Source organism: Plecotus auritus (genome assembly GCF_963455305.1).
Source record: "Plecotus auritus genome assembly, chromosome: 6".
Lineage (NCBI taxonomy): Eukaryota > Metazoa > Chordata > Mammalia > Chiroptera > Vespertilionidae > Plecotus > Plecotus auritus.
This window is the reverse complement of record NC_137773.1, coordinates 119,002,624-119,023,547: the sequence shown is the minus strand read 5'-3', so window position 1 is coordinate 119,023,547 and position 20,924 is coordinate 119,002,624. Positions and strand designations below refer to the sequence as shown.

General features: G+C 49.8%; 1 protein-coding gene across 1 annotated transcript in view; it reads right to left on the bottom strand.

The window, feature by feature from the left end:
• Positions 1-20,924, bottom strand: part of FOXP1 (forkhead box P1) — a 560,454-nt gene that overhangs the window by 219,442 nt on the left and 320,088 nt on the right. The gene's annotated exons all lie outside the window — the stretch shown is intronic.

The window sequence follows — 20,924 nt, the reverse complement described above, 5'->3', positions numbered from 1 at the left end:
TGTCAGTCCAAGTTCAAGTTCTAGTAGTATTGTTTCAAATACATTACCTTTAGAAAAAAATATTTTCAGGTGAACCTAGAATCCATGGTTGAGTTTCTGTGATCAAACCCGGATATTTTACGCAGAAAGCTTGCGTCATTCTATACAGCAGAGGAGGTGTGCATTTGGCTGTGGTGTGTGCCCACTCTGCCTGCTGCTCCTCTCAGGTGCTCTCCACCTGGGGTCCACCAGCAGGCCCGCGGGCCATTCGTGAGGAAAACTTTACAGTCAAAAACCAAGGTGCATTTTAAGCTGCATACTCCTGGGAGTCACTCAGACACTAAAACTCTTCAACACTGACCACTCCAGTAAGATAGGCTACTTTTAGAGAGAAAAAATGTCCCCACTCTTCAAACACTAAATACATTCAGACTCTGATCTCTGTCTTCTAGTTAAACTGTCCTGAGAATTTTCAGGCCCAGCACATGTTTCTCCTGCTGGGTTCCCAGCCTCTGGCCTGGGTGAGGGTCTGGAAGCCTTGGGTCTCATATTTCTTTTGAAGAAAACCTAGCCTAGGCAGACGGAAGACGGTTCTGAATGTGAAAGTATTTACCATCTAATGAGAGAGAGAGAGAGAGAGAGAGGTAGCCAGGTAGTATTACCTGTACAAATACATCCCACATTCCACGTTACTCTCGAGGTACAAAACCATTGGCCCGGAGCCAGCGCAGCTCTCGGCAAAGGTGTCCAGATATGACAACAGACACAGTGTTTGCTAATGTCCGCTGCTACCACCTACTGACCACCTGACCACCGCGCGGCGCCAGCCCCACTGCCGGGCCCGAGACATTCTCCCGTCATCCTGATGAGGAGGCCTCCCACGTGTGCGGGGCGAATGCTGGCTCCAGGAGCTGTTCTCATGTGCACGAGTCACAGCGGGCAGTGGGGTGGGACTGGAGCAAGTCCTGTCTCCTGTCAGTTCTTAACCACGCGTGTTCTTAAAGCTGAGGTGCAGTGGGGACTACACAGTGAAATGGCAGGGCCATAGCCAAGTTCATGGAGTAGAACTTCAAGAAGGAAAAACAACAGTCACAAAAGTAAGTTGACAATTCAAGCATGAAAGCTGAGGAATGCCTGGATAATTAAAGGAGATGTGAAATGCCAGCCACAGGAAGGTCAGGTGACCTGGAAAGACACATGGGCAGCCACAGTGGCAGGTTCCCCCACACAGAACTCGCGCCAGCAGGAACGTTAAACATGCGGACACAATAGAGGAGGCTGCCTTCGCTCAAAACCGCACAAAAACCAAGTGGAAGAACTAAAAGCAGAAAAATTTACATCTTTCTTCATATCCTTTCCGTGAGTGCATAATATGGCCCACCTTGAGCAGAGACTTAAGCCCAGAAGGCACGTGTTTAGAGTGAATGCCGTCCTGAAGGGACTGGGAAGGGCATTTTTGTTAACAGGTGGGAAACAAACTCAGAAGCAACAGCTGACTCACTCTCTCCCCTTAGATCCAACTTTCCAGGAATCATAATAGGCCTTTAAACGTGGCATCCAAAACCTCACTGTTGCAGAGTAAAGAAATCTATCAAAAAACAACACAACTTTCTCTGAGAATAAGAACCAGGCCACGTAACTGCCTTGCTCATTACCAAAAAAAGGGGATCAACTTGTGAAATCTAGGGATCCCCTTCCCCGTGTTTCCATTCCAATCTTTTGACCTGCCCGTCTGCACAGGAGGGAAAGCAGAGCAGTTGGCACGGAGCCCACCGAACATGTGGACATGCAATGAGCATGCCTAAAGAAAACACATGTATATACACACACGCTTAAGTTCTGGAAAGCCTGTTTCTGTCAGGGATGGACCCCAAGGACACAAACATTGCCTGCACATTGACGCGAGCCCCGCCCTCAGATGGCTGCCTGTAGGCGAACACCGGGCTTGGTGCCGCGTGGCTGCTGGGAAGCCAGGGGTGCAAATGGGTCTGCGCGTCCTTGGTCTGACCCACGGGTGTGATGCAGGAAGGACCCCCTCCGCCCACGCTGAGGAGAAGGATCTGCTCCACGCAGCGCCAGAGCAGGCTGCCAAGGCCGCTGGTGCAAGCGGGCAGGCATGAGGCCAAGCAGCCTGTCTGCGATTCAGGTTGGTGAGAGTGCAGGCTTTGGGACCAACATTGCATGAAGGATTATTTTGGTCTGAGGATGTCCTTAATTAGTCAAGTGCTCACAGTAGTGTGTAGGTTGGAGATTTAGTTTCCCATCATCTCCCACACCACCAGGAGGGCACGCCCATTGGAAAGCACGTGAGCAAGCAGGAGGCGGTGTCCCGGCATTGCCAGCAACACTGGGGGGCACCGCTGCTTCCCGTGGGAGGGCCAGGCATTTAACAAGCCTTTGCGCCTGGTTCAGGCCTTGCACGAAGACTGCCAAGCTCTCTGGTGAACTTTTCACGCTCACAGCAAGCTGATGAGAGCAAAGGCAGGTGATGTGACCCCAATGTATAGGTTAGACACCTGGGCCAGGGCACGGCAGACGCAGCCCTCGTCTCCCCCACTTCAGAGTGAACTTGACCGTTCAATAAAGGACAGACCTTCCAACGTGCAAGAGTGCTGGGCGAAGTCCTAGTAGCACGCCGCCAGCAGAGAACTGCAGCTCCGGAGCAGCCACTGTGCAGGTGACCGGCCGGCAGAAGAACATCGCCAGGCAAAGGTGCGAGTGCCGGCGTTCTTTAGCCAACAGCCGTGTTTGTCCTTTTCTACTGAGGCTCACAGTTCAGAGTTGTCCAAGAGCATGTCCGTGTGTCTGGGAGGACGTGTCCTTCGGCCAGAGCACCGCACCCACTCTGTTCCAGGAGCACCCGCATGCCACACCACGCTGCCCTAGGCGGCCGCCGACCGCGTGCTCCAGGCAGGCTAAGGACCAGAAGGGTGACAGCCATCCACGGGCCTGGCTGTGAAGGCGTGGCGCCTGGCGGGCACGGCTGCCACAGACCCATGAGTAAGTCCTTTCTCCAGAAGCAAAGCCCGCCCTCTCCCGCGGCCTGCCTGGCCCTCTGCGGGAGGCAGCCTGTGGCGTCACCGGACCCACCCAGGACAGAGGCCGCATGTGATCATACCGAAGGGAGCGGATGGAATCACTGACAAGGGCTGAGGCTGGGGTCGCCTGGCGTCAGGGAGCTCGGGGGCCCAAGGGCCGCTTCTCTCTGCTGGGACAGGTCACCAAGCTTCTGATTTCACAAGATGGGTGTTTGGCTGAGGCCTCAGAGCGAGCTAAGGCTAAGCGCCGGCCTATTTATTATTGTCCTTGCCAATAGAGCTGCTCTCTGGAAGCATTCTGGAATATTCATAATGTCCAGACCAATGTATTTATAGTAAATTAAAGCACTGCTTTATTATGATGACTACTTCCTTGGTTACAGTGTTGATGCTGAAAATTTAGGGAAAATAGAGCCCTTGCTCTCCTGCCTGTGAAGGGTTCCGTTCACAGAAAGTTCAGTCTTGATTCCAGGGCAGTTAATTAAGGGTGACCGAGTCAGGCAGAAGTAAATTAACTTGGCTGATCAATTATTTATATGAAGCAGAATAAATGCCCTTAAAGAACTTGGCCTGTCCATGAGAGGATGTGCAAATTAAACTAAACACACTTTTATAAAATGTATTCCCACTTCCATGGGGAGAGGGGGAATTTACTGCAGTCACTTTCAGGAAGGGTTCGAGTGGTTACTTGGTCCGGTCCTGCCCCATCGGAGAAGCCCCTAGAGAAAGAAGGAAGGAAGGAAGGAAGGAAGGAAGGAAGGAAGGAAGGAAGGAAGGAAGGAAGGAAGGGAGGGAGGGAGAAAGGAAGGGAGGAAGAAGGGAAGGAAGGGAGGAAGGAAGGAAGGGAAGAAGGAGGGAAGGAAGGGAGGAAAGAGGGAAGGAAGGGAGGGAGAGAGGGAGGGAGGGAGGGCAGGAGGGAGGGAGGGCAGGAGGAAGAGAGCACTTCAAGAAGAGAGGGACTGTGGGCATTTCTGTCGTTCAGAAACACTGAGCGTGTGGCGGCCTCCAGCACCCTGCCTGGCCTGCAGAGTTAAGGCGGGTGCGAGTGAGGATGGAGCGGGGCTCGCTCTAGCTCTAAAAGCAGTTCTTTGTGAATTACTCGTGTCCATCTTGAAGAGCCAAAGTCCTATGTCCCTGTTCATGGGGGCCGGGAAAAGGGAAGAAAAGCTAGGCTGTGTTGAGATAAAGCATCAGGCAGATGAACTGGCTCCCTTTACATGTGCAAGACTAGACCTGCAACACCAGCTATCAGAGGGCTTTAAGGACCAGTGCAGCTAAGGAGCCCCCCACCCCCATCTCAGGCACTCAGTAGGGCAGCCTGGACATGCAGCCGCCCACTGTGAGCCGCTCCTGGGCCAGTCCCCTCAGAGCAGACAGGGCCTGGAGCATCCTGAGGCAGGGCAGAGTCCCGCATGGGTGCAGGTTGAGCCCAGCTCCGCGGGGCCGTTGGGTGGCAAAGGGCTTGATGGGACCACACTGGCCACCAGGTGCTGAGTCACTGTCCACAGACGGGCTGCGAGCACCCTCTTTTAGGAGGAAAAGGCCAGGTGTGGGGGGAGGGTAAAAGAAGAGAAACAGAGCAACTGCAGCGGCTCCTTTTCTCAGGTGAGATCTGCCCACAAACTGTGAATGAGACACCACCATCTGCTGTCCGCCACCCCCCTCCAGTGAAACACCGTCCCAGAGCCAAGTTCAGGGAGAGAAGTCAGGGCGCTCGCTGTCAGGAAGGCACCATCTTCCAAAACCACTGTTCACAGTTCAACAGAACAGCGCAAAGCATCCAGCGCCCGGCAGTTCAAACGCAGGCCCGAGTGAGCGGGCTGCTTGATGTATGCAGAGCTGTGACCCACGGAGTGAGGCGGCCACAATGAATGCAAAGCACTGCACACACACGCAAGTCCTGGTCTGATGAGGGACGGCTAAAATTAACACCCAATTAATTTCCGAATTGACAAACAAATGAAACCCATAAATCTACTTTCTCATTAATTTTCTTGTGGTATAATTTAAAGCAGTAATATGAGGGCAAAAACTGAGCATTATCCATCATAAATATCAAAAAGATAGCACCGTAACCCCATAAATTATGCATATTACCTGTTGTTAAAAATGATTTATGTATTATCAACTTTATCGTGCACTGTAGAGGTCTAGATCTATCTTTAAAATCTGGAATTTCATTTCGCATTAAGGAAGAAAAGTTCAGGGGCAATGAAATTGTCAAAGCATGTTTGAAAAAACAGTGGTCACCTTTTTAGCCATGCTGGACGTCAGGGCAAAATTGGAATTGTCCCAGAACAGGAGTGAGTAGAAGTTGAGAAGGTATGCAGGCGGTGGGTGGGGCACCAGGGGTGGAGAAATGAATTAGCAGCAAGAGCCCCTCTAAGCAAGGGCAGGCCTTACCCCCACAGGAGCTGCCCCCCTCTCCTGCCCTCAGGAGAGCGCAGGGGCAGGGCTGGGCCTGGGAAGATTGACCAACTGGAGAGCCCGGGGACTCCAGCTCCTAGGTGAAGCCAGGAGGCCTCAGGGGGGTGAGAAGCTGGGAGGAAAGCCATCTTCATTGTTAAGGAAGGGACATGGCTCCCTTGTCTTCACAGGTCACAGAGGGGAAGAAAAGAGGAACTAGCCTGTGTCTCTCAGGTAAACCACTCACAGTTTATCGATTACACGGAAGAGACATGCAGATGAAAATGGTTCCTTCTCCACCTCCAATTGTTTAATAAGAATTTTTTTTGAAACTTGCTTTATCTAAAACTTTACTTTCAGGTACACCTTGCACATATAAGAATTTAATACATAGTTGCTGAATCTTTAACTAAATGACTAAATGAGAGAAAAATCCAAACCTAACCTCTTAATCAAATGAGAGGAAGGCCTTGTATAGCCACCTTTTAAACTTTTGAACACTGCTTCCTGTACTGCTTTGGAATGACTGCCGTTTTGGTGTCCTGGAACTAGAAAATACCTCAAGCCATTAAGTCGTTTTAAATCTTAGAAGCAGAATTATCCCAGTCGTTGAAAATTTAAAGATAATCAACCAACGAAAACCTCCATCAAAACCATGGTGAACAATTAATATACAGAGGACCATTCGGATGGGCTGAAAATGGGCCGAATAGCATGTGTAATTTCCCTGTAACTAACTCAGAACAGTTAGGAGAACAGGGTGGTGTACGGGAAGGTCCCTAACAGGAGGAGGCGTCTCCTCTCCACCAGGCTTTCCATGTGAAGACAGGAGCCCGGGCCCAGGGCAGGGACTCAGCTCCCCCGGCCACGGCACTGCTCCCCGGCCACAGGCCTCGCCCTCTCAGCCCCTCATTCACATCATCCTGGGCACGTACTCTCTCCCCGGCATCAGTGAGCTAGATAACAAGCACCCACCCTTGTAAAGGTTACAGATGTCTAAGTTATATTTTTAGAATTTCGGCTACTGTTGGCCTTGTTTTCCTTCTCTCCCAGTAGACAAGGGTTTAAGTGCTGTAATCATAGCAACTATGGGCCAACAATGAAAGCTACAAAGAAACCATGGTAGAAAACAGAAGCACCAAGGAGAATGCATACCACCCCCTAGTATATTAATCCAGAGAAGCTCAAATAATCAAACAGACACCCAACAGGGCCTTCTGCTTTGACCCAGGAAGCCTCTGAGCTCAGAGCGGGCAGGGCCAGGTGCTCTGGGTGCTGAGCTAAATGCATTTTCACAGAACAAAACAAAGCCTGCTGAACTTGAATTTTCTGAATATTCAAACTGCTGAACTCTCACGAATGTCCTGGTGGAATGAAGTGGCCAACAACCAGTTCAAAATACATATTCTTTCTTTCCATATTTTACATAATCCATACACACAGGGCCAGGTGCCCATCACCAGTGAATGCCTGGCGTGCTCCATGACATGCCTCCTGGCTTGCCCACTCCATCGCCAGCCCCTACGCACGGCAGCGGCGAGAGCAAGCTCCGTGTCCACAGCACCATGGCGGCTCAGTGCACGCAGGCTGCCACAGGCGTGAAAAGAACTAATTACTTGTATCCTTCAAAAACTCCAACGTGCACACAGGTATCCACCCCAAGTTGCTCTTACAGGTAGATTAGCAGGCTTTTTCTGAAATAAAAGGTCACACTTTGTTGAAGGTCACGACCCTCAACCTCCACCCTCACCGCAGTCTGCTGATCCTTGTAATTTACAGCAAATGCTAGCACATGTTGCCTAGTATTAAAACACAATGCAAATCAGAAACAGCAACAAACAACACTTACACAACAGAAAGCACAGCTGATGGGAGCTGCGCCCCTGCTTGCAGAATGTGGCAGAGGACAGGCTAGTGTTCTCTCACCTCCTGGGGCACCCCGTGCCCGGGCACAGCCACAGATGCTGCATAAGGAGACATGACTTCTGCTTCACTTAGCTAGAAATAATACAATGCACAAACTCATTGAAAAATGAGACAAAGAAAAGTAACAGGTAAGAATCAAAACAGTAGCTTTTAAAACTATAATGTGTATGAATTATTGATTTCCTCCCAGTTAAGATGTCTCTGTTGATGACACAGAATTTATTCAGAACACATCAAACTAAAAGTGACTCTTCCCCTTTCAAACTTGACAAAGTACTCGCATCACATAGGGTCACATGCAGTCCACACAACACACTGCACACACAACACAAACCCGAGGACTGTACCTGTCAGAGGGCTGCCTGCTCATAGCACTAGCCTTTTCCTCCTAGCACTTCTAAGTCCTGCTTGCTCCACAGGAGTTTTCTAGCATCTGATGTGCACTCACTGAGCTGGTGGCCTTTCAGGAGAGCTCTCTCCCTTCTGAAAAAAGCAAACAACTGCATAGATATCATTACACTAAGGAAATCTCTTAGAAAAACCAAACAGCTTGCTAATCTCTCAGCCCCTTCATCCAAGCAAAAGATAAGAAAAGCAAACCTACGTCTGTTTCAACCACATTCCAGGGACAAGTTCCCCTTTTTCTTTCTTTATCGAAATTCTAGCATAAGTTTTTTATTTTTTTCTTCCGTGTGTGTGTCTTTTTAAAACAGACCTTGCAGGATAAACTGCTGCTCACACCCGCAAACAAAGCAGTGTTTGTGTAATAAGGATCGCTGCCATGGGTACAGTAAACAAGGGGCCCAGCATTGATGTTTATGAACAAACACATCATCTTACAAGAGTAATTTAACATTAACCAGGTGGAATAATCAACAGATTTCGTAGGTGACACCAGGGGCAGGACTAATGTAAACAGCACTGGGAGGAGAAAGGGGCCACTCTCCGGGAACCAAGGTCGAGGTGAACGCATTACAGGGTAAACAGCTGCAAAGAAAGCAAGATAAACAAACAGTCATTCTTCTGACATTTAGAGGCAGAAAGGTTGTGTGTTACATAGATCAGCTGCTGGCCACCATGAGATCAGGCCAGTTGGAGACCAGGCCTGCTTGTTTGCACAATGCCATGTTTGCTTATAAACAACAATTTGCTGTTACCAACCTCGCATTACTCATCATCATATAAGCCAGAGCAAATCCAGGGAGATCCGGTTAACTCTTTACTGGGGACATTACTTAGAAATAAAAAGCTTGGCCCCTATAAGAAACAAGAGGTCACCCCAAATGAGCTCAGCCTACACCTGGCTGGTAGATAATAAAGCATCCACATGGTTTAAACTATAAAGGCTGGATTTGGTCACAGCTTTAAAAGACTGTAATGTTTTCATGCTTGAGTAACTGCATTCATTTCCCAGGCTCATCTTTTATCAATGAAATATATGGGTCACACAGAACTCAAACCTTGAATGCTTTATCTAGAAGAAAAGCAATTCTCCTTTCTCCCCAAGATGCCTCTAAGTGCACTGGGTCCACAAACACACAGATTTATAGTGTTCTCAATCACCTGCAAAAATTAAACTGTATCAGGTTCTAATTTTTCCCTTAAAAAGATTATATAAACTATTAATCAGCTGATGTTAAGGCATTCATTCTGTCAGCCTAACGAAGAAATCTGGTTTTCAAAGCCAAGAGTGAAGAATGAGTTCAATGGGTCCACTAATGAAAGTGATATGAAAAAATGTTTTATTTTCAAAACGTTTGCTTGCTGTGTACTAACATGTAAAACAGCTACTGTATAAGAAAGTTATCATGCCTTAGCAGAGACACTATATTTAGGTATACAATTTGCAATGAAAGTATTAATTTGAATATTTTTTATAGATACTTTAACATTATTAGCTACTTAATTTTGATAAGTATGAATAACATTCCTCCATTACTTAGAATTTAATAAGCAAAACATATTTGGCAAACAGTTTGGTAATTGATATTTGGGCATCTACATTTTACACTTACACCAGTTAATTGCTTTGTTCGAGTTCTGCACTGTGAGGGCGAGCAGAGCAGAGCGCGCTGGAGGCCAGCGGAGCATGGGAAGTTGGTGGAATAAAGAAGGGCACACCTTCGAAGGGCCTGGCAATGACATCTGCCACAAGCAGACTTCTGGGCTTCCATCTCTGTCTACAAACATCCCCTGGTCCCCCACTTATGCTGCTCCCCTCACCCTCACCCATCTCCACTGAAACCCCTAACCTTCAGTGGCTGTTCCTGATCCAAGATCTAATCTTTGTTTTGTAAACCTAAAGTCACGAAGGAAAGAGAGTGCTTTTCTTTTGTTTTTGTTTGGTTTCCTGTGGCTTGTTCCTGAGTGGCTCTCTGCAGAGGTCCCCTTTCCCAAACCAGCAGGCCCAGGCCTCGTCAGTCATAGGATGGCCTGTTGCAGGCGCAGGGCCCTGAAGGGGCTCTGGATGGCGGACTGTCAGTACCACGTGGACACAGGGAAGGGACACGGAGACCTCTCCACAGCCCTAGAAAGGCCTGTGGGGCTCAGGCTGTCCCGCTCCTGGAGCCTTGCCTTGCTGGCTCCCAGCGCTGAGGCAAGGCTGAAGCTGGAGCCACTGCAGAGGCCCTTCCTCAGATGCTCTAGGATCCACGTTCAAGTTCCTGCTCACTCTCCACGCACGCGGCGAGATGACTAGGGGACAGAGAGAAGGGAAGGGCCTGATCCAATGTTGGTGCGAAATGCAAGAGACAATCAGTGAGGGAGCCAGAGCAGGGTGCTGGGCCCTGCACCCGTGTGATTCCTCAACCTGCACTGCGTCTGTTCGCCGGGGCCCCCTGAGCACCCCGTTTACTTCCTAAAGCCTGAGAACTCCACTACCAGGAAAAGACCATAAACAGAGTTTACAAACCTGAATGTAATCCACAGCGTTGTGACCGTTTCCCTAACCAGTCATTGGGCCCGGGAGCTTTTAGGAAGCTCACCCGTAGGGGGTGCCTTTGTGCCCAGAGAGTGCCACTGATTCCTCCCCAGGGCAGGATGCACACAGACCCACGCTGCCCTGCGGCGGCGGGGGCACCTGTCCCAACACACCTGTAGTTTGTAGTTTTACCTCACGGGCCCGGTTCACTTATTTTGTTCCCCACAGACCCCAAATTTTCAAGCATTTTTTACTAAATACATAAAATAAAATAAACGGAAGAGAAGTCTTTTCTATCCTGTTTAATAACTGATTTTAAAAACTAAAAGTTCCAAAGAGGCTTGGTCTTCCCACAGCTCTTCTCTGGGGTCAGCCTGCAGCCCGACCTCCGGGGTGGCCATGCTCATCGTCCGAGGGGCACCAAGCCCAATTCCAAGCCTCAAGCATTCCTGTCTCCACCTCCACCTCTGCCAACCCTATTTTTAAAGTTTATTCACTTTTGACAAACATATATGTTTCAGAAGAAGCTTTCTATCACTTGGTCACAGGGAAGCCAGTATGCATCCCTTTACAGGAAAGAAAAACTTTTTAATAAATGTAACGCCCCCTGACCAATGCTATTAAACTCTGGCTGATCCTGCTCCACAAAGGCCCAGAGCAGAGCCATGTTCTTTCTTTGTTAAATAATGAGCTTACAACTGGGAGAGAGAGATTAAAGACACACTAGTACCAAATGGAGACTTTCTCCTCTGCTTTATCAGAAGGGTTAAAACAGCCTGAAAATGGAAGTGCTTCAACATCAAGTCACAATAATGAGAACTGGTGAGTGATTGATGAAGCATCTAAAACCCTCTTCCAGCCGCCAGTGAGTGCACAAGCTCAGAGTGGAGGGACCTCAGAGGCCCATGCAGTCTCTCCTGACTGCTGAGCCCGCTGCCCCCAGCAAGGCCCACACAGAGCACTGATGAAGAGCCTACTGTGTGCACAGATGCTGCCGGAGAAATCAATCACCAATGGCCTAGACCAGCCTTGGGCAAACTACGGCCCACGGGCCGGATCCGGCTGTTCTATCCGGTTCTCTTGCTCTCCCCTCCGCTCCTTTACTTTGAATTTATATTAGTTCACACAAACACTCCATCCATGCTTTTGTTCCGGCCCTCCGGTCCAGTTTAAGAACCCATTGTGGCCCTCGAGTCAAAAAGTTTGCCCACTCCTGGCCTAGACCCTACTCCTGCCCCGACAGAGCGGGCTCTGAAGTCACGGTGCCACCTCCCAGAAGACCACTCAAACCTGCTGCCTTCAGCACCAGCTTCCTCCTGCCCCTGACTCACCCCCTTCTGCAACACACGTTCGGAGTTTATTCAGGATTAGGTCACTGTTAGACGGCAAAAATGAGGCGCATATCATTCAAATGTTTTATTGGTCAAAAAGATAGATGCTTTATTAGTCCAACCATTTTTGTAATGGAGTGCTACTGATGACCCAGCATTAGCCTTATTCCTGCTATTAATCACACTTCTAAGAGCCCACTTTGCCTTAAAATCTTAAGCAATTGCTATAATTTAAAGGCATGGTGTCTACATAATGGGAAATGCCTCGAAGATTGTATCATTTCACAAAATACAGTATTTTTTTAATGGGAAAAATGACCATGATGCTAAGATATTACAAAATGGGAATATACATATACTGTAAATATAGATACATGCATATGCATATATGATGCAAACTACCTTTTGTATTTGTGGCTTCCCACATTTGTACACAGTGATCACTTCCTTTGGGAAGCATATTAATCCGAAGGCTTAGGCTTATAGTTTTACATGGGCTAAATAGCACCAAACAAATAAAATATACCATGAAAGGGGAAAACCTAATGAAAAGACAAAAGATGTCAGACCACATCTCTGCTTGAAGAAAATCCCACACATGGTGTAGTCCCAGTGCATCGTCTATCTCTGAGCCGCATCTGCCCGGCAGAGGGAACTAAAGCAGCCATTCAGTAAGTAACTGGAGACAAACGACAGGTGTCTGCAACTTACTTCCAGTCCGATTTCAATAATCCTATCTAATAAAGAGGGAATATACAAATTGACCGTCACACCATAACAAGATGGCTGTGCCCACAGCAGAGGCAGGGATTCCGTAACACAAGATGGCTGTGCCCACATCGGAAGCCGAGTTCCCATAACGAGCCTTAACAAGCAATCAGCAGGGACCTGAGGCTGCATGGCGCTGGGCCGGGGCAGGGTACCTGAGGCTGCGTCCTGCGCCTGGTAGGGCTTGACAAGGAACCTCAGGCCACACCCCTCACCCCAACGCCGGGCCAGAATACCTCAGGCTGTGCCCCCTGCCCGAGCACCGGGCCAGGGGACCTGAGGCCACACCTTCCCACTCGGCGGGGCTTGACATGGGACTTCAGGCCACACCCCCCGCTTGCAGGGCTTGACGGGGGACTTCAACACGCGCCTCCTGCCCCAGCCCGGGGGACCTCGGGCCATGCACCCTTCCCCGGCACTGGGCCAGGGGACCTGAGGCTGTGCCCCCTGCCTGGGGGGGCTTGATGGAGACCTCAGGTCGCGCGCCCCACCCCGGCGCCAGGCCAGGTGACCTGAGGCCGCGCCCCCCATCCGGGGGGGCTTGATGGGGTGGGGCTGGCCAGGGCTGGATCTAGCCCAATGGTGGGGCTGGCCAGGTCTGGGTCTTGCGGGATTTTGAGGCGCACGTGAGTGGGCGGGGACTTGACTCTGGTTCCCATGGTGCTCCCCAGACTCTGACAGGAGGAAGATTTTCATATACATTTTACTAATTTTCTTTCATCTCTGACACTTCTATTATAGAGAAAGGGCAAATAGCAATATTAAATTATTTCTTCTAATTAATTCCCTTTAATGTGCACAAATTTCATGCACCAGGTCACTGTATAAGGACACCTTCAACTTGTAAATCCTCATCTCATTACACCACCTCATGACCACTGAGCACATCTGAGGACTATAAAGCAAGATTTCTTTCAAAATACAGAGTTAAAGTAAGTCTTTTTAAAGGTACCCCTTCAATTCTTACTACCATATAATTAAAACACAATATATCCATATCCTCCAATCTTGCATCCACACAAACATGGAGATGCCATGTGACCTGACGCAGAGCAGGCCCCAGTCAGGCACAAAGATGATGGACAGTCCTGTAGGAACAGCCAAGAAGGATGAGAATCGGAGCCTAAAGTCAAGAACCCAGACACCATCTCACTGTCAGCAGAGAGACCGGGAAACAGCCAGAGGCGGGTGAGGTACAGGTGGGGCCGAGCATCTAACTGCTCCGGAAAAAGCCATCCCAGCTCTGACTGAGTGCCTGCTCCCATAGACGTGCTTCCCTGCATGCTGTCACCTGGTCCCACTAGACCTAGGACCCTCCCCCGCCAGCTCTGACTATTAAATATTCCAACTGTTTTACTTCTCTCTCAAGTGCTGAGCCAGGGTGGCTATTTAGGAAGAGACTGCCACAGCATGCCAGCAAGAGGGTGGAGCTGGCAGTGCCCAGGACTCTGCAGTGGGCACCCACCACACGGGCAGTGACGGAATCCTCCCCAGAGAGCTGCACACGACAGTGAGACCATCGGCATCTGGTGATGGGTTCTCAGCAGGGTCATCCATCAACTAAACAACAGAGAAAGCCTGGAAAGGGTGTTTGTACTCCTTGGCATTTCCATGGTAAATGGGAGAGGTGGGGGTACTAGGCCTCTTTAGGGCAAAAGTAGCACCTGGTGCCAGGAGAAGACACAATGGAGGCAACAGGACCCCTGAGCAGCACCACCCAGCCCCTGGATGACCCAGGCATGGAGGTGTCAGGGCAGTCATCTGGAGCAGGTCCTGGGCTCTTCCCTGCACAGACAGTGCAGGGGCGAGGGCTCTGTCTCACAGCCCGGGCTTTCCAAGCAGAACCACACAGACCTCCCACAGACGAGGAAGCTCCCACGGTTTGCACTGCCGCTGTGGCAGACCTCAGCTACACAGAGCATGGTTTATGGACAGTGGTCTGGGGGCTTCTGGTAAAGTAGAGACGCACCTCCTCCGGCCCATCTCAGACTTGCTGGATGCCGATCTGCATTTTAACAAGGAGCCCAGGCGACGGCAGGTTCCTGCAGTCTGGGAAGGCGGGTGTGGAGGAAAGGGAGCAGCCATGACACCTGACACTTGAACTGGTCCCTCACTCTGCCAATTGACGAGTTTTCAACAAGCCACCCCACCACTCTGTCCACTCCTCCTCTCTAAAACTACACTGCTCTACATCTGGGTCCACTCATCCTCCTCAGCAATTTTTATTTTGTAACGGATATCTTCCAGGGCTGTATGAAGTCGGGGCAACAATGAAGAACAGTGACACAGACCCATCCACCTGGAGATGCTGTCTAGTGGGGAAGACACACATCAATCCATTACCATATAAACAAGGAGATTAAGAATGTGATGAGTGTTCCTATGAAAACCTCAAGGTGCTCTGAGAGCACCCAAATTTAATCTACGCCAAGTGCCTGGGACATAGCAGGTGCTCAATAAACCTCAGCGACTATTGGCAGCCCATAAACCCAGACCTTTGGGAAGCTACTGAAAATGCCCAAGCACAGAATCCTCTTCTCCCCGTCAGAAAACACGGACCGTGCTCTCAGTTACGTCACTTTTTAGAAATGTTTCCCGCTTTCTCCTGGCTACAGGAGGGACACTGCGGCAACAAGGCCAGCCTTTTCCTAACGACGGCTCAGGGCGGCGCTGACTTCCGGGCAACTGAGGAGAACGAGCTCCTGTTCACCACCTCGTGCAGGCTGAGGCCTTGCTCCCCTGCCGCCTCGCACAGCTCTGACTACCCTTTCACAGCTTGATACCTGAAGGAAATCTTGAGTGGCTTTTCAGTGCATTTCTCCTTTACATTTGCTGGCGTCAAGAAAGTACATGCTAATAACTGCAGATAGGACTAGCAACCTGACCTCATATTGTGGACACAGTGGTTAATTATTAGTGCCCTTAACAGGGAAAACTGGGCTGAACAGGAATCTGAGGGCCTGGGCCCAGTCCCCATCCCAAGGACGCCCACCCAGGGCAGAGGGGCTTCCGTCCACCACAGCCATGGCCTGGCCACTTGCGGGCCCCTATGACAGCCCTCCAGGCTCCACCAGGGCTTCTCTGTGCTCACTTCCCTGGAATGTGTGCACTTTAAATACGAAACTTAAATATGACATCATAGCTCTCCAGGTAACACAAGGTTTTGGTTCTTTTCCAAAAAGTGGGCTTCCTTCCAGCAGTGGGTACTGTGACGGGAGAAGTCTGGCCTCACTGGCCCCAGCACATCCCCGACCGAAAGACAAAAGAGAACAGTAGCTGACCTGGAGCAGGCAGAGAAGGTGGGGCAGGCAGGTTCTCAGAAACACGGTTTGTGTTAAGATGTTGCTCTTAACATGTACTAGCTGAGCGATACAGCCGTCAGCTCCCACCTGGAGCACCCACTCGGGACTTCTACAAATGGAAGTATGGCCGGTGGAACAGGACCGTCCCTAGCAGCCTGGCTAGCAGCCTGGTGGGTGGTGGACATTTATTGCTGCCTGAAATAAGGTTCATATCTAGGATCATTTCCCTTGGATCTGCCTATCGAGAATGCAAGGCCAATGGACGCCCAGGCACCTGTGGCAATGTCTGGAGACATTGTTGGTTGTCACAGCTGGGGCAAGGGGTGCTGGTGGGAAGCTAAGGGTGCACTAACACTCCTATAATACAGGCCCCACAACAGAAACCACCCAGTGCCTTGTGCCTGGGCCATGCTGAGGGCTCTTCTATGCAAACCTGTGCTATTTTCATCATGACAGCAAGCAATGAGTCCTAGCTCTTGTCCAGGGATAAATGTACTAGTATGTGCCTGCGAGTGTCAATGACCTATGATCTTTGCTCACATTTCTACTTCACAAGGACTCCTGAACTGAGCCCCGCGATGGGCCAGGGGAGGCAGGACACAGTGGCACCCTGACAGTGAAGGCAGGGCTGGCTTCCAGGAGGCTGGCCTGGCTGAACTAGGGTGTGCTGGCAGCAGGACGAGGACAGGTGCCTGGAGATGGCAGTGCCAGACCTGCGGGCGAGGACAGGAGCTGGACTGCTCCCTGAGCAGGCACGAAGGTCTGGAAAAGAAGTCGATGGCAGAGCCAGGACAGGAGGCTGAGACGCTCAGCCCAGCACTGACAGCTGCAGAAGAAAGGGGCGATGAAGAGAGGGCTGCCCCCGCCCCCCGCACCTGCTTCCTCCGGGTCCCTCACCTGCACTCAGGTGGGCATGCCAATGCCAATGTGAAGAGTCTTCCAGCCATTGGCTCTGTCCCTCCCCTGCTGCTGAGAGGCCTCCCTCCCCCCACCTGCCTCCTCCTCCGAGGGCCCTGGCCCTGGGCTGGCCCTGCCCACCTCCGCAGAGCCCGCTCCCCTGTGCAAGGTGCCTGCACCTGCTCAACCTCAAGGACACTTCCCACGCTTCCCTCACGTGGCCTCGGAGACACTTGCACTGCCGTTCACCTGTCTCTCTTGCCTTTGCCTCCAGGTTTTCCTGCTTGCAGGGTCCTGTCTACACCGCTGGCGCTGCCACTCCCTTCCGAGGAGCTTCACTTCAACTCATTCTTAAATGTTTCCTTTTGCTTGGAGTTCTACCCTCAGGACTCCACAGATTTTCTGGAAAGGGCCAGAGAGGGTCCATTTCTGACTCTGGGGGCCCTGGATGTCTGCCCCACTTCCCAGGGCAGAGCTGGCTGCTGCTGTGCCCAGAACAGCGCATGGGCACGTGATCCCTGGTGGGCAGTCGCTGACCCTGCCCTGGAGCACCCCCAGACCACTTGGTCCTCCCACACTTCCCCTCACACCCACCTGTGCCCAGTGACCCCGGAATCACGGTAGGATTCAACCAAAATCTCTTTCCAGAATGGAGGCCTCTACCACCTTCCGCACATTTCTCCTTTGACATCCTAAAACCTGAGGCCACCTACTTCCCTCTGCCCGCCCCCAAGCCCGGATCTCAGAGAGGGGTCACGTCCTCTATCAGAAGCTCCGACAGGCTTTCTGCGCTCGCCTGCCCATGGCCCGTTCTCGTGCCCTCTGCCTCCGGCCCAATCCTAACTGCTGCTCCATCGCTTGCTTCTGAGCTCGCGGCCACCTCCCGCCACTCCAGCGGGAATGAAAGCGCCTCCCAGTCTGACTCTGACGTCAGTGGCCCCTGTGGCCTCCCGTGTGGAACCCAAACTCCCAGGCCTGCCGGAGGGCATGCTGGCCACAGAGGCTGCCTCACACGGAGCGCTGCCTGCACAGTAGAACTCAACATACATGCACTTGTAATGCACATTAGCGCTAATTTAAAGTTGATATTCAGAGCAGTTACTGAAAACCTTTTAAGTATGTATTAAACAACTTATATATGTGAATCTACTAATTTTATGAAATTTAAATAAAGATCAAGTATTTCTGATGAAATTTTAATATCCAAATCAAGATGATTTTTCAGAATTAGTATGAAAGAAAAGAATGTAAAGTGGGTCTTTCATAAATTATATTGATTACATGTTAAAATGATGATATTTTGGATAAATTGGATTAAATAAAATATTATAATTTATATCAGATTCTTTTCACTTTTTCAATATGGCTAATAGAGAAGTTTAAATTCCAAATGTGGATCTCATTTTATTTCTGAGCTGGGCCAGGCCCACAGCCCCTCGCACTCCCCACCCCTCCTCTCACTGGGCAGCCTCACTGGAAGCCGAGTTCCTGGGGCCTCTGCACGCCTTCCTGCTGCCCTGTGCCTGGGCCTCGGACCTTTGAGGAGCCTGTTTCTACTGAACCCCAAACCTCAGCTCAAGCTAAAGAGCTTGTACAGACAACCCAGCCACTGCGTCTGGGACAGGCACGCTCCCACAGGGCACCTGCAAGGTTTACACTCAACTCCACGGAGCATCCTTCCACTGTATCCCAATTTTCTGAATGCTGCACTGTAAGTCAGGCATCATGTCTCATACCTAACAGGACACCTGGCAGTTGATAACTATTTCGCTGTCACATAGATGCATGAGTGAGTGGGTGGGAAGGCGATCGTGCAGCGAGGACCAGGGCTGGGAGCTGACTGGAAGAGTTTAGGCAGCATCAGTAAGGCTCCTCAATTTCCAGCCCAGCCCAGTGGTCAGGAGAATATGATGTTTTTGTGAAAACAGCCAAGTGAGGAAAGAGGTATTTCTCAGGAGAGAAGCGGAAGTGAAAGCAAGAGCTAGCAGGGAGTCCAACAGTTCAAAGGGCGTGCGTAAGATTGGAAGGTCCTCAGCACAAACCGTAGTCAATCCCTGCATTTGGGAAGCAGGAAGAGGGGCATTCACTGAGCGCTGAATCCCAGTCCCTACAATCCTCTCAGGGTGCAGAGGAACCCTCATTTCCTTAGAAGAACACACTGCAGACCAGGGAGTAGCAGCACACATACACACAGCTGGTGGACAAACATTTGAACATCAGTGCCATCCAATCCTGCTGCACTATAGCCAGGGGTAGAGCCAGCCCTAGGCAGAGGCATGGAAGCTAGGAGGGAGTTTCAAGAAAGGATGGGCGGTGGTTTCCAGTGGCTTAGGGAACTCAAGTATGATAATACGATGGAGAGGCCAAAGGAAATTCCCCCACAGCAAACATTTTCATCCTTCTACCCTTCCCTCCTTTTCCTCTGAGAGTAGGAGCTTGTTCACCTTCAACCTTCCCTCTTACTAGGTGTACCGGTTAAAAATGTGGATTCCTTTCAATAGATGGAGTTACACATATGTTGATATATATGCGATATGACATGTATACTATTTTGTTGTATTGACAACAAGCTTCAAAACTTCATGTCAAATTTTCTGAAGGTGTTAACATCATAGATATTCTTACACTTAAAATTGTTGAATTTCATGCCAAAAAAAAAAAAAAAAAGCATTTGTGGGAAGTTTTAATTCATTACTTTATTTTGAAGAAAAAGTTATTGTATACTTCGGGAAGCTTATGGTGAACATGCTCCATCTCAAGATACTTGTGAATGCTGGTCTAAATGCTTTAAAAGTGATGATTTCAATGTGAAAGACAAAGAATGTCCAGGTCAACCGAAAAAGTTGGAAGACCAACAATTACAAGCATTATTGAATGAAGATGTGTGTCAAACTCAAAAACAACTTGCAAAAAGGTTAAACATTGCTCATTTCCAATCGTTTACAAGCAATGGGAAAGATTTTAAAGCAGGGGTCCTCAAACTTTTTAAACAGGGGGCCAGTTCACTGTCCCTCAGACCGTTGGAGGGCCGGATTATAGTTTAAAAAAAAAACTATGAACAAATTCCTATGCGCACTGCGGGCACGGGACGAGTCGGCTGCTAAGCAGGACATGCAGCGGCACCCGGCGGGCCAGATAAATGTCCTCGGCGGGCCGCATGTGGCCCGCGGGCCATAGTTTGAGGACCCTTGTTTTAAAGGAAGGAAAATGGGTGCCACATCAACTGAACGAAAGACAAATGGAAAACCGAAAAGTCATCAGGAAAATGTTGCTTCAATGGCATGAAAGAAAGTCTTTTTTGCATCAAATTGTGACTGGCGATGAAAAGTGGATTTATTTTGAGAATCCCAAACGCACAGAATCATGGGTTGATCCAGGTCAACCATCAACATCGACTGCAAGGCCAAATAGCTTCAGAAAGAAGACAATGCTCTGCATTTGGTGGGATCAGGAAGGTATGGTGTATTATGAGCTTCTAAAACCAGGTGAAACCATTAATACTGACTGCTACTGACAACAAATAATCAATTTTAACCAGGCTTTGTTTGTGAAACGACCAGAATGGGCCAGAAGACACGGTAAAGTGATTTTGCTTCATGATGACGCACCATCACACACTTCAAAACCAGTTAAAGACAGGTTAAAAGATCTTGCCTGAGAAGTGTTAACCCACCCGCCGCATTCGCCAGACCTTGCTCCTTCTGATGACCACTTGTTCTGATCGATGGCACACGCACTTTCTGAGCAGCGCTTCAAAACATATGAAGTGGAACATTGGGTCTCTGAATGGTTTGCCTTAAAACAAGAAAAGTTCTATTGGGATGGTATCCACAAATTACCTGAAAGATGGAAATGTGTAACTAGTGATGGGCATTACTTTGAATAAAGCGCTTTTGATGTTTCTCTTAAAATTATCGTGTTTTCTTTGATTACAAAATCCGCATTAGTAACCAGTACACATGCTCCATCAGTTATCCAACACCACCCCCTCTCCACTGGCTCTCCCATCGCAGCCAACAAACACAGCCTCGCACTCTGACCCTACAGTCACTTCCAGGTTGCTCTTCTGGCTCCTCTGGTGCCTTCAGCCTCATTACCTGGTCAGGTACACATTGCAAAGGGGTGCCGTCTCCATGTTTTATCTCCTACTTGCAACTCTCTGCACTGTGGATTCTAAATTCTCCCAGCTAGGATAGCAGTTCCTAAACTCTGAAGCCAATTATAATCAGGTACTTCTCCTAGTGCAGGCTGGAAGCCAGGCAGGCTTTACAGCGCGGCCCAGGAGGCAGGTGCAGGGGGGCCGGGCACAGAGACACTGCGAAACCCAGCAGGTCAGGGGCTCAGCCACCCCAGACAC